The sequence below is a fragment of the Hermetia illucens genome, chromosome 1, assembly GCF_905115235.1.
Source record: "Hermetia illucens chromosome 1, iHerIll2.2.curated.20191125, whole genome shotgun sequence".
NCBI classification, from domain to species: Eukaryota; Metazoa; Arthropoda; class Insecta; order Diptera; family Stratiomyidae; genus Hermetia; species Hermetia illucens.
In genome coordinates this window covers 41,356,188-41,371,709 of record NC_051849.1, presented here as the reverse complement: position 1 = coordinate 41,371,709, position 15,522 = coordinate 41,356,188, and positions in this window count along the sequence as shown.

The following is a 15,522-nucleotide window of genomic DNA, read 5'->3' as shown; positions in this document are numbered from 1 at the left end:
ATTATATAGGGCACACTAGAAGACTAATAATAAAGTTCAGTGAATATATAGGGGAAGCAAATCTGGTGAAAACGAAAAATAAACCAATGCATGCGCTCAAATCATTGGTTGCCAGACACATCATCGAGGAGAAACCTGACAACGGAAAATTACCTAAGGGTAATTAAGGAGGTTAATGACTTCCTTGAATTAGACGCATCAAAAAGTTTAATAAGCCACAAGATACCTGAGGATGAAAGAATGATTTAGGAAACATCAACTTTTGGCTTTTTGGGTTAATTAGGTAAGAAGTTAAATATTAACTAGCAATTAAGGTCTTGATTTAGGTATTGAAGGACAAGCTGGTCTATAAGCAGTTTAGACTAAAATTCACTGAGGAAGAGGAGAACTGGTCCTCGAAATACTGGTATATGGGCAATAAAAGCTCTTTATCCAGAATTTAGAAAACAAAATTTAGTCTTTTCTTCCTCCACTGTTTTTATGGCAGCCCAATGCTGATCGATATTCTCAGGTGGGTTACTCAGTGTACCTGCCGTCCAATAAACAAGAAAAATCTGCCACTATCGAGCAAGAACTGGATCATACAAGCGGAAGATATTGTACTTAGGAATAGCAATCCTGCAAGAATTGGCGGACACAACACGCGTGAAAATGTAAGCAACCACCAGCACCAGATCGGCGCTGTTATCAGTGCTACTTTTGTTACGCACATCCAGGAGACGACTCCTAAATAGGCTACTGATTGCGAAGTGGCCGATCTGATTGTTTTCACGGTGTAGATAAATTGTAACCTCAACTGGCCGTATATCAAGTTTTGTGTTCGAACGATGTGCCCTCAATGGCAAGGCGATGGATCTGCAGAAATCCAAAAACCCCTCACCCTCCATCGTTGCAATCACAAAGACTGTGCTTTCCCAACATATGTTCGAGCATGGTGTTGTCGTTCAGACTACTCATCACGATCACAATGTCACTTTTAGGAAGTCTCGCTTGCACTGCGTAATAATTGCTCATAGAAAACATATTTGAAGTTTCCGCTACTGGAACAATCCATATTGGATTAGGGCCTTGAAGTGTGTTAGAGCACGTCATTCAAGACGTTACACTACAGTTCACGTGGCAATTTCTAGGAACCAATCATAATCCATTTTGATAGCCAAAGGTCTTCACTATAAGGTCCATCCCTGTCTGAAGCGTTGTTGACTTTTCGGTAGCACTAGAGTTTCCAAATTTGCAGGTTGCTAGACCACAAATTTCTATCCAATGAAACATTGGGCATCGAAAACTACATTTTTCAAATGAAAAATGACAACTACTCTTTGTAAGTTTACATCATACCTCTCCAAAGGTGATTTCGTTATAGATTCTCTGCTAGCAAAGGTCATTGATAACTGAGCGTGCGCAGGTGAGTTTCCAGAAATACTAATGTACAAAATGATAACAATATTTATAGTGAGGTGAAAAGCTGGAAGAGTAGGAAGAAATCTGAGGATGAATAAGATTAAAAGTGCAAAATTACATGTTCAACAAGGAAAAGAATTCTAAAAGCAGAATGGAAAGGCCGGGAGAAGAGACGTCATCAACAACAACGACCAACTCAGCGTTAACGACGTGGATACGCCAGTGTCTGAGGCCAGGTACTCCGATATAGTTCATCAAAGGGATGGTGTAGAGCCTCCAATTTGCGTATTCGACGCAAAACAAAAACTTTATTTAATACCAAATTCGTGAGTGGACTCCAATTCATACCTAATCAGCTCACCCAACCTAGCGCCATTAATATACCTAAAAAACTTGAAAGTGACCCTTAAGAACACGAGGATTAAATCTTCAGGTCCAAGGGTGACGTCAAAATATTCTCTCTTATCAAGTGATTAGAGCGATGGGCTGTCGTAGCGGAAGGTCGCGATTCGAATCTCACTTCCGACAGAGGGATTTGTTATCGTGACTGGATGTCAGATACCAGTCGACTCAGCTGCGAATGAGTACCTGAGTCAATTCAGGGTTATAATCTCGGGCGAGCGCAATGCTGACCACATTACCTGCTACAGTGTACTGTAGTGTAACGTTGCGGACTTGAATGAAGTGTTCTAACAGAATTCAATGCCCTAACCTAAAAAGGATTATTGTGCCAACGATTATTATTATTCCGTCTTATCAAATTTTATGGGCGTATCACGACAGTTAACACTTCACCGCGTATAATGCGCAAATGTGTTCAAACTAAACATCCAGCGTATCAAGCAGATTAGTGAAGAAAATCGCGCAAACTTTGACTAAACTAGATATCTTTAAGCTGCTTAGTAAACTTACGATAGTTGTGAAACTATTGTATTTTCGGCTTTTTTGCTTGGTTACTTGCTTTCTTCTCGCAAATCAAAGGGCAATGCGTTATGTAGAGCAAAGTGCTACACTCGTGGATTGTCATTTCCTTAGTTCATCCTCGATGGTCTTCCAGAAGCTTCGCTGGTGTGTGATATTCAGGGGTGCCCCTCTTACGTATAAAGTCCACTCAGACATACTGCCGACCGATTATGGTGGCCTTCATTTAAGGCCACTAGGTGCATGTTTGGTATCCTCTTCCTCTGTTCCCTTGCCTTCCGCCCGAGGTCCATCCTTTCCGGTGAAATGATTTCACTGCGTGGGTCAGATATCCTCAACTTTTCCTACGACTTTTTTTTCGAATTTACAAGCGCGTATAAAATATAAATGGGATTAGCTTTTTAAAAAATTATTCTGTTTATTATGTTTGATTTACAAAAGTGCTATATAGCTAGTGCAGTTTTGTAACCGCTATCGTCCAAGCGCTTTATTTAGTGACCCAAATTGTAATGTAAATCGCAAGGAAATAAGTCCATGGATGTTTCAAAGTTTCCCAGCCAAAGGAGTCCAATTTCTGTTTCGTTGAGTTGGCTACGTGAGGCCTTGCGTTGTCATGAAGAAGAACCACGCTTCTGACGGATTTTGTCTTCCCGTTTTCGCGAAATGCCAATTTTGAGGCATCCAGCATTTCATAGTAATACTATGCATTAATAGTGCGTCGATCATGAAGAAAATAGAGATGAATGACACCTTTCCGAATAAAACAGTTGCCATTACCATACCGGCTGACAACCTCGCTTTGGCCTTCACTGGCGAACGCTATTCCTGCAATGGTGCATCCAAGAAAGATAATTAAGGTCATAAAATCGTCGTTTGGCGACCAACCTGGTATAGTGAGTTCAATTCAGCAGCATCACTTGCAATGGAGTTGTCAGCCTTCCTCAATGTTTTCATGTTATCGTAAGCTTTCTCGATATCGATCAAGAGCAGGTGGAGCAGATTCCGCAAACTGCTCCACAATGTTTTGGAGGCTGTCAATCTGGTCCAACTTTCAGGATTGTTTTAGTTAATATTTTGGCGGAAACAGGAGTAATTAGTTTTAAAAGCATAACTTTTAAGGGACCTGGAAGTCACAAATAAATAGGAAACCTTGGATGATTGAAGTACTCACAAGAAATAGGTTGCGCTTAATGCAATTTAGATAAGAACTTCTCTTGCTTGTCGAACTAACCATATATATATCCATCGCATAAGTATATTTCCTCCGTCCAAGAACTACCGCTTTTGACTGTTTTCATATCGATCAAATACCTTTATCTTTTGAAAAGGGGAATAGTAACATCAAAAGGGATATCAAATCGACATAATCGCTCATAAACATGCATATGTCGAATTTGCCGTTCCCATTGAACTGATTACGGCAAATTGCAATCAACGGAAAAAAAATTAGCGTATGTCATCCAACCATCGAAAAATTAGGTGAGAATTGTTTTTATTTAATCAGACTAAGAATAATGGTTTGAGCCAGTAAGTCAGACAGCAGACTAGATAGCTCCTCTTTATCTTTTATGGTAGGAAACAATTCAGTATCCAGTTATTGCCTAATGCTATTGACCATCCTAATATCAGCATACAATCACTGTCAGTAAAGAATTTACGTACTAACCGCAGGTTGTTCACGCTTGTTGGTTTACTTTTATCTTCCGCATTTAGGGTTTCGTACTGCGGAGAGAGGATCGATGAGATAACACCCCCAAATGCAACCGCTAAAGGGTGTTGCCTTGACATGGGTATACCCGCATTAGTCAGCAAATGGCGGCTTAACTATTATAGATAAAGTTAAATAAATACTAATGCATAAGGCAGGTGTTAGGCAGTAAATACCAGACCCTGGGTTAAAATAATGCGAGCGCCCTGAATTTGCGTAACTAACCAAATTTAGTTAAAGTTCTCTCTTAGAAAGTTTCTGGTTCGACGAGAATCCTGCCCTTATTCTCTCTTCTTAATGAGCCTGCACAAGACATAACTAACTACGTACATAAATATTACAAATAATTTTTATGGTTTTGCGTTCGTAAAGAAGTCATCTCGTGTAAAGGCTGTTTTCTCCGCTTTTTTAGGATTTTTTTGTAAAGAATTGAATAAAGATACAAATGCGAATTTTCCACCATATATTTATTAATATTTTGAGTATACGTAACAGTTTTTTCAGACCGATATCATCGCTCATTATTGAAGTACAGGGCAACATATACCAACAACCCATCTCCAAAAAAGGTGTTTTTCGCTAACACTAGAGGACGCTCTCCTCATCTTGGAGAAAAAATAAATGACATTTTAACGTGTGAACTGTACCACGCTTTGCAAACTAAGACCATTTAAAAATTTTAAAAGGTAAATTGTTGCCTTGTTGAACTTTTTTTAAAGTTTATTAGTGTTTTTTCCCGCCTTTTTTAGTGTATAGAAAATGGCCCGCTGGGTTTCTCTTTGGATACAGCAAGTGTGCAATTTCATTTAGAGGGCAATCATGGGACTTAATGGGAACATTATCCTGTATGGGTCATTCTAAAGCTTTCATAAGCTAATAATATTTCCAAGAAAAACCGACGCGAAAGGATTATTCTGGGATATGCGGCGAAAAATATCTGCATGTTTGGAACCTAACCTTTTTAAGGTTTTGTGTAAAACAAAACCTTATTAAATTCGGTTTACTGTCTGTCCATCACACGCATTTTTCTTGGAGACTGTAGCAGTGATTGACACCCAATTTGGTGGAAAGGTGGGAACTGTGAACGCTCACGAAACAGTGACGTAGTTGAGTCGAATTTAAGGGGAGGTCCCCATACATACAAAAGGGGAGTGTACAGTTTTTTTCATCAAATATAGTCTTGTGGGGTATCAAATGAAAGGTCTTGATTATTACTTTCCGAAGCCGGTCTTAGTTTTGACATCTGGAAAGCGAGGAGTTGGGGGGTCGAAAGTAATCATTCTTTTAACGGGGCTATTCTCAGAAACTCTAGGCTCCGAAATACCCTGCATACCGATATCCCTTCAAATAAAGTTAATAATAGTATATTACTATAATTTTCAGTAATTGTCTGCAGAACCCCCCTTAAGTTCATCCTAGCACCACGAAATTTTGCAGGAATGTAGGCTATAATATAGTTTGGTGGAAATCGCACTATTACTAACAAAGTTATAATAGGTCAAAGTTGTCACTTCTTTGGAAATTCAAAATTTTGAATGTCAATATCACCCAAAAGTGAATTTTCTCACATAATATATGCGCATATTACGTACTACGTACAAATGGAACAAATTCACAACAAATTCAAATGTCTTTATAAAAGAAATACACAAAACCTTTCATAGCTGAAGCGTTCAGCTCCCGGCTTCCCGACTTGTTTATTATTGAAATAATCTACACTCTACGTATGTGGTCATCCAAATAGTTCCATACTGCCTGCTATGTTTACGTATTGGTTGATAAAGTACCTTCTAAGCAAAGGTTCCTCACACTCAACTAAGTCACTGTTATCTACGTGCACCATGAGGCACGGCTATTCATTGAACGACACACTGGCTACAAAAATAAGCCTTTTACTGCTGTTCTTAATAATACTGTCTCAACGTCTTTTCAGAAGTCGGTACAAGGGCTTTCAGGATGGCTTTCCAAGGAACGCTTCCACTCAAGGGCCTACGGCGGTCCTATCATCTGAAGCGCCTTCCTACATCCGAGTTGTTTCAAGTGGAACACGGAGAAGCCTTATTTACGCGTCATCATGTCCACCAGACAACTTTTATTCCGAAATTGGCATTAAGCAATTCAATCGATGACATTTTCGCATACATCAAAAGCAGATTGGGATATTTCCCGTCGGCTCTCGTCTGCATTAAATTGACAAATCACCTCTCTTCTCCCTTCCGGCTAGTAGGATCACCATCACAGCCGGTTTTGAGAAATGCGATAGTTAGACGCCAATCGCAAAACTCCCCATCTCTGCACTTATGATACACCTCCGTGCGACTCCTCTGGCATTTCGAGTCTTAGCAGGCTATTGAACAGGGTCTTCCAGAGTTCTGGCCCTAGGATAAATCTCCATGCTGCCTTGACTTAATTTCCATCCTACTCTGATCCTGCTCTATGAAGAGCACGTGATCTCTCAGATAATTTTCGACCATTCGAAAAAGATATGATGCATGTGGAATTAACTTTCTAATAAAGCTAGCATATCTATTCAACCTACCGAAATAAAGGCATTTCTGAAATCAAGCGTTACAAGAAGTACTATCGTCGAGATCGGCGGATGTGTGCATAGCATCGATGAATCGTATCTATGATCTCTATAACGGCATCCGCCATCGATATTTTTGCTCTTAACCCAAACTGCCTTGGGGTTTAAGACGAAGTGCTTCGACGTGTCAACCATACGTAGAGGTCGGTATGCCGACGGCAGTTCAGTGCGAGCCTCGTCCCCTTCCAGCGACTGAGAAAAGTGTTCTCCTTTCGGCAAGCATTGGACGCACCGAGAAGCCAGTTTGGCCTTTGGTGGAACACCAGCTCATTAATTTCATAATAAGAACCATCTCGTTGAGTTTCCTCATGTTGAAAAGCACGCAGTCCTGGACGTCTTCTGCGCGGTTGCCATCAATTCGTTGGGTATGTCTGGGGAATAATACCCGTACAATGCAGTCCATGTGGTCGGTACTAGATATGTAGGGTTTTGCGCAGAGATTCCCCCGACATCCCTGTATACCCTCGTTAGCTAGGTCCTGCCAGTTGGGAGGATTGTTTTTTTTCTCACTCTGCGGAGTCTTCTTTTAGCTGATCTGTACTCTAACATTGTGGCGCATGTATTCTCCCGGGCATGTCAAACGGCGAAAGTTATGGCACTCCTTTTGCAGGGCGACAATTTCCGCCGTCCAGCAGTACATTGAAGGCTTGTCACGGCATGTCCGGGAAATGGAAGCATTACAGGCCGTCGTTATCAGGTTCATAACTGAATTAATGATAATGTCAGCTGCAATGCCACCAACCGCTCCCCCCCCCCCCCCCCCCCCCCAAGTGCTCTCCAATGCGACTTTGCCTATTTCCAGAGTTTTGACGCATCACCCGTTGTTCATTTTCTCGACGTTCTACACGCAGGAGATGGGTCGGCCTCGTGAACGCTGACAACATTCGCTTCCTGAGCACTGGAACGTTGGCATGGATCCGGTGTTTAAAATTACTAGCCCGGCTTTGACCGCCATTTCTATCCCTAACAGGTTTCAATTAAGCCTCCATCAAAAGTCGGACATAGCCGCATTTGGTCGCTGCTTTGTGGTAAGCGTCAAGAAACGTTATCGCTAAGCACCGAATCTAGAGAAAGCCATCCCCGCGACCTTGGTCAAGAACTCGAATTCGGTGGGTCCCTGTTGCGGTATTGCGTTAATTATAATAGCATGAGATCACTTTTTAGCATCGCAGCAAACTGTTGGATGCGGATTATGTCATAGCCCTTACTAGTTCAGCCCTGGAGAATGCATATCACCCCGAGCGCGAAGTATGTAAACACTCGCACCAGACGCACCACGACTATTACAAAAAATGCAATTTTCTTTTTCGTCACACGTTTTTGCTGTCTTCATGTTAGATGTCTGGCAAGTTATGGACGTGTGTCCATAGTTCAAGTATCTATAATACTTGGTGTGGGTTATCTGCGTTCGTAAGCTGCATATTGCGCATCCACTTTTGACTTTCCAGCTGTTAGGAAGTTTGCTCGATGATCTTCACCACAGCAAGTTTTTGAAGTTGAGAAACTTATAGCACCATCCGGGCATCCTTCGGATATTCACGCTTGATGGTCTTCTTCACTTCTACTACATTTAGTAAAGATCCCGGATTGCAAGGGATTGCAAAGACCCAAGACCAGAAACGAGAACATTCTCGACCAGTAGCCCCTTGACCGCCCCGCAGTATGATCTCTTGTTAATTGTCTTTGTGATTAATTCAGCAACAACTTCCATACCCTTCGTTTTCCGTACGGAAGACTCTTCTGCTCTATTGTTTTCGAGGTTCATCCTATAGCCGATAACAATGAAAACGCCCGCAAATGTCTTGCCTGCTATTCCTTTTTCGTTTGCTCTTTTTTAAGGTTCTGTGTGAAACAAAACCTTATTAGAATCGAGACGGTGTTTGTCTGTCCGTCTGTCTTTTTTTCTTTTTTTTTTTTTTTTTTTTAAGGAGGTGGAAATCTTCAAAAGACACTGGTCTGGACACACCAGCGTGTGGGATTTTTACCCACTAAAACCACCCCTGACTCCCTCCCTGCCCCGCGGAACCACCATAAGGTATAACATCACGGGGCGGAGTCAGCTCACTCTAGCTTAATCCCATTTCTTCTATACGCGGCGCACGTGACCGCGTTTTTCTCCTTTCCTCTGCCTTTCGCAATTTTACTTGAATTGATGCGATCATGGAGTTGACCGCATCCCAATTCTCTTGATGTGCTAGCATTTTCGGCACCAGATTTTCTGGTACCAGCACCTCTCCTAGAGTCTCCTCTAGGTTCCTCCTTTCTTCCACAAATCTCGGACAGTGGAAGAATACATGCTCTGGGTCCTCTGGGACTCCATCGCAATTTGGACAGTCGGGTGAGGTCTCCAATTTAAACCTGTGAAGGTATTGGAGATATCCTCCATGTCCCGTGAGAAACTGGGTGAGATTATAATTAATCTCACCGTGTCGTCTCTCCAACCACTCCTTGATGGCAGGAATGAGCCTGTGAGTCCACCGACCCTTTCCCGAGCGTTCCCACCGCTCTTGCCATCTATTTATGGATCTCTCCCTCTCAGCCTTCTTCGTCTGCAATAAGGGAGAGATTGGCTTCGCATGGTATATATTCGCCATCTCATCTGCCAAGATGTCAATGGGCATCATTCCAGAGATGACGAATGCTGCATCATCTGAGACAGTCCTGAAGGCAGAGCATACCCTCAGAGCTGTCCTCCTGTAGACTGCATTCAGTTTGCTAGTGTTAACTGACATCCGCAATGCCTCGCTCCAAACTGGGGTCGCATAGAGCATGATTGACGTCACCACCCTGGCTATAAGCAACCTAGAGGTATGCCGTGGCCCTCCCACGTTCGGCATCATCCTTGCCAGGGCCATACTGGCAGTGGATGATTTATCATAAACATACTGTACGTGTTGCTTATTGCTGAGCTTCCTGTCTATCAACACCCCCAAGTATTTGATGGCCGGCTTGGAAGTGATGATATGATTCCCGACTCTAACACAGGCGTAATTTCTCTTCCGGCGCTTCGTGATGAGGACCGCTTCCGATTTTTCTTCCGCAAGCATCAGACCAGAGCTCTCCAACCAGCATTTGACAGCACTGATTGCCTCGCTTGAGTATAACTCAGCATCTTCGAGATGCTTTGCGACAACAACCAGTGCAATGTCGTCAGCGTAACCCACCACTGTGGCTTCCTCCGGAAGGGGAAGATTAAGTACATCGTTGTACATGATGTTCCACAGTAGTGGACACCCGCGGTAATGACGTACTCCTGCGGTCCGTCATCAGTGTCGTACCAGAGCCTCCTTTCAGTTAAATAACTATCGACAATTGCGGCGAGGTAGGCGGGAATACCAACCTTCGCTAGGGATTTCCGGATTAGATTGCAATTGGCCGAATTGAATGCATTTTTCACATCCAGGGTTACTACCACGCAATATTTACTGGTACTACCCTTTCCGTGGATTGCATCTTCGGCCAAGCCAGTAACCAATTTGATGGCATCAATGGTTGATCTGGCTTTACGGAACCCATACTGCCGATCTGAAAGGCCGCCTTGGCTCTCAACTACTGGGAGTAATCTATTATAGATTACCCGCTCTAGCATTTTCCCCACCGTGTCCAAAAGACATATGGGTCGGTATGAGGATGGTTCACCTGGTGGTTTACCAGGCTTAGGCAGAAGCACCAACTTCTGCCGCTTCCATACCGCTGGAAATATTCCCTCGGACATGCACGCTTCGAACAACTCAGCAAACATGTCCGGCCTGGATTTCACGGCAAGCTTAAGGGTCTTATTCGGTACTCCATCCAGACCCGGTGCTTTATTGTCTCCTATTCTGCCGCAGATCTCCAGGAGCTCATCTCTGGTGACTGGCGGGATTGCCATCACATTCAGAGGTGGTTGGAATGTGCCGGTGTTCTCCTCTTGCTGGGGGAATAACCCCTGGATGATTTTCAACAAGAGGGCGGGGCACGTGATCTGCGGAGACGAACGGCCTCTAAATCGTCCCATCACGATTCCATAAGCTCTCCCCCACGGATTTACGTCCGCTTCTGAGCAGAGCTCCCTAAAGCATTTCCTCTTGCTTCGCTGGATGGCGAGCTTGAGGGTTTTGCGGGCTGCCTTGTAGGCGCACTCTTTCTGCCCCTGATCGATTCTACCTACCGCCCTCTGAGCCGCTCTGCTCGCTCGGTGGCAGGCTGATCGAAGGCCGGTCAGTTCATCATTCCACCAGTAGTTTGGTCTTCTACGGGGGAATGCGCACCTCCTAGACATGGACGCGTCACATGCTTTGGCGATGCATTGAGCCAGATGGACAGCTCTTTCCGTAGAGGCGCTTGCTATATCAGGTTGATCCAACCACACCTCTAAGAAGCTCTGCTCATCCAAAGATTTTGTAGACCAGCCTGAAATCTTTTTCGGTTTCGGGCATGATAGCTCTTTGCCCTGAAGTTCGACACATGTCTCAAAGAAAACTGCCTGGTGATCGCTGTGGGTGTAACGTTCGCTGACGCACCAGGACATACCACGCGCCAGCGAAGGGCTGACAAAGGTCAGGTCTACAACCGAGCCTGATCCCTCTTTCTGGAAGGTGTTTACAGCACCTTCGTTAGCCAAAACTATGTCCATCTGCGCAAAAGCTTCTAATAAACTGCGCCCCCTAGCATTTGATTCCCTACTACCCCACTCTAGGGCCCAAGCATTGAAATCACCAGCAATCACCTTTGGACTTCGTCCCTTCGCGTCGAGAACAAGATTATCAAGCATTTGCTCGAATTCAGACAGTGTCAAACTTGGCGGGGCGTAGCAGCTGTATACATATACACCACTTATTTTCACCCACACGAAGCCACTGCCTGCCTGACTTGCAGTACATTGTATGGCCTGTCGACCGCAAGCCCATATCGCCGCTCCACCAGTCGAATCTTTGACCCATATGCCACCGTGACGGTGTCTATACGGTTCGCTTATGATGGCGATTTCCATCTCAGATTCGAACGTGGCCTGTTCAAGTAAATCCTGAGCGACCCTGCAATGATTCAGGTTTATTTGAATAAACCTCATTTTCTCATTGCAGTGAGCGCCTTCCTAAATTCTGGACATTTACCACTCCCGGCAATATGCCGGTTATCCTATCCCTCTTTTCCTTCGCACAATAGGCACTTGGGGTCCCTATTCTGCATCGATCGGATCGACCAATGCTGCTGGTGCATGCCTTCGCGAAGTGTCCAAACATGAGGCATTTAAAGCACCTCTTCAGTGAAATTTGTTCCCTTAGACGGCAGACAACCCATCCAATCCGAACCCTTCCGGCAGCCAATAACATCTGTGCTACCTCCGCTGGTACTCGTATTGTGGCTGTTTGAGTACCACCATAGGCTTTTCGTAAGCCCACAATAGACTCCTCGGTGTGTTCTTTCAACATGAATTGCTCCTTCAGAGCAATACAAATTTCTTCTTTCGATGTTACTTCATCGAGATCCTTACATTGAAGGTAGATCTCATGTTTTTGGGCACGCACTGCGGCATTCTCCCCAAGTGAGTTTTTCACTTGAGTGCGAAAGTCATCAGTTTTGCTCACGCTGGATCTTTTCAGCTCGAACATGAGATCCCCTTTCTGAGTTCTTCGGATTCGATTTACATTTCCGCTCAGATCTTTTAGGTCGGGATCCGCTTTGACCTTTTTGAGTATCTCCGCGTAGGACACATTGCCCTTACTGGAGATAACAATTACATCTGGACGAGTTCGCACTTTTGCCTTTCGTTCCGCTTTTTTGTTGGTAACTTTAGTCCATCCATCGTTTTCGCTGGTCTTAGGCTTCGCAACGCTGGCCGAGTTTCCTAGATTCGCTGTATGGTTTCCTCCTTCTGACCTGTTGGTGTTGGTTTTCCGGATGTCCTGTCCGCCTTTTTTTCTCTTAGGCGCCTGCTGATTACTTAAAGGATCCCCCTCTTTTTCACATACTCGCTTATTTCGCTGGGATTCGATGGTAGTACGGTTAGGCGTCACTTGGGTCGCTTGTGATATTGTTGGCACAGCGGGGTTCGGCGTGTTCTTATTATTCTTTTCCTCCATCTGCGATCTATTATAGAGAACTCTAATAGCCCTCACCATATTCTTTATGGCTTGGTGCACGTTGTGCTTGTCCTTGATAAACTCGGACAGCTCAACTATTTTTGCCCCAAGCTGGGTGAAGAGTAATTCCTCCGGATCGGGACTCTGCTCCCTATAAGTCCCGGCAGGGTTACTCCTTTTACATGGTCCTTCACTTTTGGCCTGTACTTTATCCTTCATCGTCTTTGGCATTGGTGGAGATCTCAAAGTTGATGAGCTTCTTTTGAATGGATCTCTTCCTTGTTCCTGGAGCACCTCCTGCTGTCGAGCATCTTGAACATGTGCGGTGGGTGTTGTCACGGTTTTTGTTGTCCAAAAAGCTGCTTTTAGTTCATCTTTGTTTGGTCTTGTTATTGGTGTTCTCGGTAAAGTCGTACTTCGCTTGAATACTTCCTTCTCCAGATCCAAATCACTTGTAGCATTATATGCCAAGGTGGCCAAGTTGTCCACCACCGAGGCACTGCGGTCGAGGGATATCGACGACCGGGAGCCCGCTTGCTCACTCCCAAAAGCCGCCGGTACTGGGGTTCCGAGCCCCTGCACCGTAAGTTTCCTCCTTCTCTCGTCTTCCATGGTGCTTTTATGTTCTGGGTATCCTTCCCATAGCCATTTTGGTCCGCGCACCAGAGATGAGCAAACACTAGCCCATGCACAATCAAAAAAGAAAAGTGCATGAACACATATTTACACATCAATAGGTATGCCCCTATCCACCAGCTGGGGTCGCGCCTGAAGGGAGATCTGGCCACTCCTCACAGGTCTGTCTGTCTATCTGTCTGTCTGTCTATCACACCCGATTTATTCGCAAACGACTAGACCGATTGTCACGAAAATTGGTGAGAGTATGTAATCTGGTGATCCCTTTACATGCAGTAAGTGGCGCCATCTTGTGTTACGTTTAAGGGGGGCTTCCCATACATGTGAATGGAGGGTGCAAATTTTTTTTTCGCAGAATGTAGCCATGTAGGGTATCAAATGAAAGGTCTCAATTAGTACTTTTTGAAACTGGTGTAATATTTGATATTGGGTGAAACATGGAGGAGTGAGCGCTCAAAATATTACCCCCAAAAAGTGTAACAGGTCTCGTTCTCAGAACCTATCCAGCCGAAAAATCTGAAAAAAATCACAGTGGTGCATCTCTACGAAATCTAGGCCTCAAAATATATCCGGTTCCGATATCTGCACAAATAAAGTTAATAATAGTATATTTCCACATTTTAGAAATTTACCCGGCACCCCCCCCTTATGTTCATCCCAGAAGTACAAAATTAGGCGTGCGTGTAATGAAGAACATAATGCACAGTTTGGTCAAGTTTGAAGAAAATCCAACTATTATTAACAAAGTTATAGGGGGTGAAACTTTACCATTTTTTGTGAATTTCGTGCACTCTACAACCTGCACGACGTCATCATGACATATCAATTCGTCAATACCACAACGAAATGAGTTCTTATGAATTGGGTCGCAGATAATTATTTTGTTTTAGTTTTTTAGTTATTTGTCAGCCAGACATGTGTGTATGTAGGTATATAATAGATGCGTGCTAATGAACTTTGCGGATAGTGCCTAATTCAAATAGATATAAAAAGTAAATCGGAAAAATGGGTACGATCAATTTATATACGTGCATATATGTGTACAGTATTCGGTAATAGGCAGTTTGTTTGTTTAGGGTGAGCGTAATATCTATGGCTGTAATATGTACGTATGTCTCGTAGTTTGGAAAAATATGAAGGATTATGTTGGATTTGTAGCTATATACGGACAGCAAAATGTGCGTTGAAGTTTCTCACATAAGATGAACACAAAACCTTTATACCCGAAGCGCGAGCTTCCGGTATTCCGACTTGTTTTTAACTCTGGATGCCCTTCAGACGTGTTTTCCTCTTTCCGCTTTTTCAACAGTTCGCTGTGCAGTAAGATGTCTGCGATTCACTTAGCGCTTACAGTGTTCTCAACCGGAAGTACGATTGCCATCTATGTCCGCCGGTATAGGGAAATACGATCCAGGAGTTCTTCCAGTCACATCAGCGCGTTGCTCACGCCTTTGTTTGTTTCTGGACGAACGTATCCGATCGCATGTGCTTCACCATTACCGAGCGTTTCCTGGTAAGCTTTTCCTCTTCGGCTCCAGTAAGGACAGTTGACTGCGCTCCCACTCGGCTTATAATAGAATTCAGCGGCTCTCGGTCTAGCGTTTTTCTCTGGGCTTTTTACCGGAAGAGGAATACTACAGTGTATTAGGGTTGCCGTCCTCACATCATCACTGCATCACTCTTCAAGATTTCCTCTTTATTTGAGCCATATCTCGTCGGGAGTTTCAGACCTTGCTACCTCTTTGGCTGGAAGCTGTGGTGAGCAACGCATTTTCGTGCTGCGGCCGAACGTATTCAATTCTTCCTTCCTCCCTGCTATTTGATCCGTCAATGCACACTACTCAACCAAGGTCGCAAGGAGGACGCCCCCTGATACACGCCACAACTATTACCTTGGCAGAGCTAGGCTCGCATCACCCCGTCGACGTCGGCAGAGAGCTTTCGTTGGCTCGAGGGGCTACCAGTGCGTCCCGACGTATGCATCTCAATCGCGGTACCTTCTTCGCGGAGAGGCTTTCTCAATATTTCTATCTAAGACACACGTATACCGCCAACTAGGCGATGAGAACTACTTACTCGGGCACCTCGGGAATGACATTCCCCATATCGTGAGCGACCTGTTAAAGATGCGCGGCTTCTGTCGGATCACAGTTGTTTTCGGAGAACTTAATACGCTAGTTTTAGAAATAATATGGAGAGCAGTTGGA